General features: G+C 34.3%; 1 pseudogene; it reads left to right on the top strand.

Moving 5' to 3' along the window:
- The first annotated feature begins 2535 nt into the window (after window positions 1-2535).
- LOC124723122 lies at window positions 2536-2653 on the top strand (annotated as a pseudogene).
- The last annotated feature ends 624 nt before the right edge of the window (window positions 2654-3277 follow it).

Raw genomic sequence — 3277 nt, 5'->3', positions numbered from 1 at the left:
TAAAGAAATTGTTTTTGTTAAAAATTTAGGAACTGAACTTATTGTCAAGCCCAGAATCTAAAGTAACAAGGGCAAGTTTTATGATTACTATTATTGGTACTTAGAGATAAGTAGATTTAAGACCATAATTGAAATCCAACACCATGGAAGAATCAACAACGATAACGAAGGTACATAGAGCAATAACTGCATCATTTCATCGTTTTACTATATTTATATTTTGTAAACGCTGACATGAGCTGAATATACAAATAACTTGTAATTATTTTGAGTGTACTTAGGTATCTGATCCACACAGGTGAACAAGATGATGGACCAGCTGAAGAACCAGGAGTTGGCTTTTACAACAGGAATGACAGAAGTGGCATTGCAAAGAGGAACATGATTGCAGCACAGTTGCAAATGTAAAAGCAGCACCAGATGCCCCATCATGAACATATGGCAACAAATGTAAGTAATACCCTAACGGATAAAATTATACACTCTGGTTGTTAACAGCTTTAGTTACTATAAATTTGAAGGTCTAGTGTTCAGTGTCTAAGAATCCCATTCATTCATTATCTATTGATCCACTGAATCATTTTGTGTGCAGAGTACTACATGATATGGAACCAGTCATTATACTTGTTAAACATTTAAAAATACATAACACCAAATTAAATACATTGAGACTTAAACAACTATACAATAGTTATAGATCACAGGATATGGTATTAGCATATTTAAAAGTTGTTCAAAATTAAAGTCAACAAGGCCTAATTAAAATTAAAACTTGTGGTTAAATTTAAAATCAAATTAAGTACACATAAGTGTTAGTAATTTATACTATAGTGAAGATTTACTGGATAAATATAAGTACATACAAATAGATCACTTGGTTAGGCATTATTGAAATTTAGATGTAAAAGATAAATTATTGTAGAGAAAGTTAAGTATTCAAATATATTACATAAAGTCACATTCAAAATATTCATGTAAGTTATAAAAACAGTATTTTAATAATATTGATTTAAGCCTTACTTTAAAATGTGCTGGTTTTTTTTATGTTTAGTGGTATATAATTATGAAGTTTAATCTCCATACATTTTACACTATCAGCATATAATTTGGTGGAATGAGGAAACTGTGTCAGCAAGTATTTCCCTCTAGTGTCGTGCTGGTGATAGTCCAGATTCTGCTTCAGGCTGCCAATATTTAGCCTCGTAAAGCTTAGTATCTCCAATATATACTGGCATGGAAGTGGAAGCATACCTAGTTTTCAGAACACTTATTAACGTGAGTCCTTTGCTTTTTAAATAACATTATCCTGGCAGCTTTATTTTAAAGCTTAAATATTTTATTGGACTCAGAACTGTGGCCACAGAATATGAGTCCATATGTTAGGATTGAGTGAAAGGGCATGGTACATAGATGTAAGGATATTTACACCGATCAGTTCCCTGACCAACAGAAGCATAGAACATACTTTACAGAGGTAGCAATTCATTTGGTATTTTTGCCGCCCTCTATATCATATCATTGATGAAGATGTTAGGGTGTGCTGTCACAAACAACACATGGGAGCTCAAGGTGAGGGAAGCCAACTTCATGCTATGGAGGAAGAATAGAGGGCTGTGCCAAAATAAACAGCTAAGGCATATAAAGGGAAGTAAAAATTTTAGACACAACTATCTGTTAAAGGATTTCCAGATTAATTGCTTTAAGAAACAAATAATGTTAAGGAATATAATACTGTAACTCTTTTAAGTATTTGGTTTCAGCTCAGCTATTTCAACTATAGGAATGCTGTCTGGTAGTGATATCCAGAGGTTATGAGTCTCTGAAAGACTTTAAAAATTTTTTAACTTGTGTATGTTCTGCAGATAAGCCACTGCAGTGTCATAATTTTGTTTACAGTTTCTTATTTTTAAATATATACCATATTAGTTTTTGAGCTGTTTTAATTGTATTGGTTTTTTCTTGCCAAGCAGATTTTCTCATAAAGTTGTATGTTATAATTTCTCCAAGATATGATATTCAAATTACTTCACTATTTCCACCTCTGTTTCTTATTTTACTACTGTCTTACCATCACATTCTTTTCCAGGATGTCTGGGATCCTGATTTTGTGCTATATTTTTTCTGTCTGTGGAGTTCATATTAATAGCAAGTAATGCTGAATAGTCTGTAAATCCCCAAAAATTGAAGTGCTTGATATTTCTTAGTTCCAATTAGCATTTTCTTAAGGTTTTTGTTGTATTATTCACTAAGTATTACAAACAGCTGAAGAGTAATGATGATTGACCATCACCCTGTTTTAATCATAAATGGCTCTGATTGTTCTCAGAGACTTGACTTCATATTTTATGCGTATAAAGGTTAATTTTATAGTTTTGACTAATTTTGAATGAAGTCCTAAGTTTGTATGTCTAATATTGCAAAAGATATGGGTGCATTCGTAGGTTTTTCTGAGGCCTTCAAAGGTTATAACTTCTTTGGCACCTTTTGTAAACATAGATTACTAATTTCAGAAAATGTTGCTGTTAGCTTCTCCAGGGCAATGGCCTTGCCGCAGTGGATACACCAGTTCCCGTCAGATCACTGAAGTTAAGTGCTGTTGGGCTTGGCCGGCACTTGGATGGGTGACCATCCAGGCCGCCATGCACTGTTGCCATGTTTTGGGATGCACTCAGCCTCGTAATGCCAATTGAGGAGCTACTTGACTGATTAGTAGTGGCTTCGGTCAAGAATACCACCGCAACGACCAGGAGAGCAGTGTGCTGACCACATGGCCCTCCTAACCGCATCCTCATTTGAGGATGACACAGTGGTTAGATGGTCCTGATGGGCCACTTGTAGCCTGAAGATGGAGTGCTAGGTTCTCCTGGGTCTATAAACTCCTTGGGAAACTCTTAGTTTCTGTCCAACTTGATATGTACAGTAATTGTACAAAACTGACTAGACTTTATGTTCAATCCGAGAGGGATATCACTCTAGTTATGAATTTTTTTTCTTTTTCGTTTTGACACTGATATACAGTAGCTACAGTCCAATGTTCTGGTAGTTCTTTGTTCCAGATTTTAACCATGCATTAGTGTCTGTAGCATGTTCACACAGTTCTGCAAATAATTAATATTCATAAAATGCATTGTTTTTGTGCTCCTTAAGCTTCATACTTCGAGGATCACTGGTGGGTTTATATTTTCTGGTTGTGTTTTTATTGGTGATTGAGTTTATTTGTAGTAATTCTGGGGATCTTAAGAGTTAACTTGTTTTTAAATGTGTTTTAATATTTTTA

The sequence above is a fragment of the Schistocerca piceifrons genome, chromosome 1, assembly GCF_021461385.2.
Source record: "Schistocerca piceifrons isolate TAMUIC-IGC-003096 chromosome 1, iqSchPice1.1, whole genome shotgun sequence".
NCBI classification, from domain to species: domain Eukaryota; kingdom Metazoa; phylum Arthropoda; class Insecta; order Orthoptera; family Acrididae; genus Schistocerca; species Schistocerca piceifrons.
The sequence above is the reverse complement of the archived record's forward strand: the minus strand, read 5'-3'. Positions and strand labels throughout refer to the sequence as shown.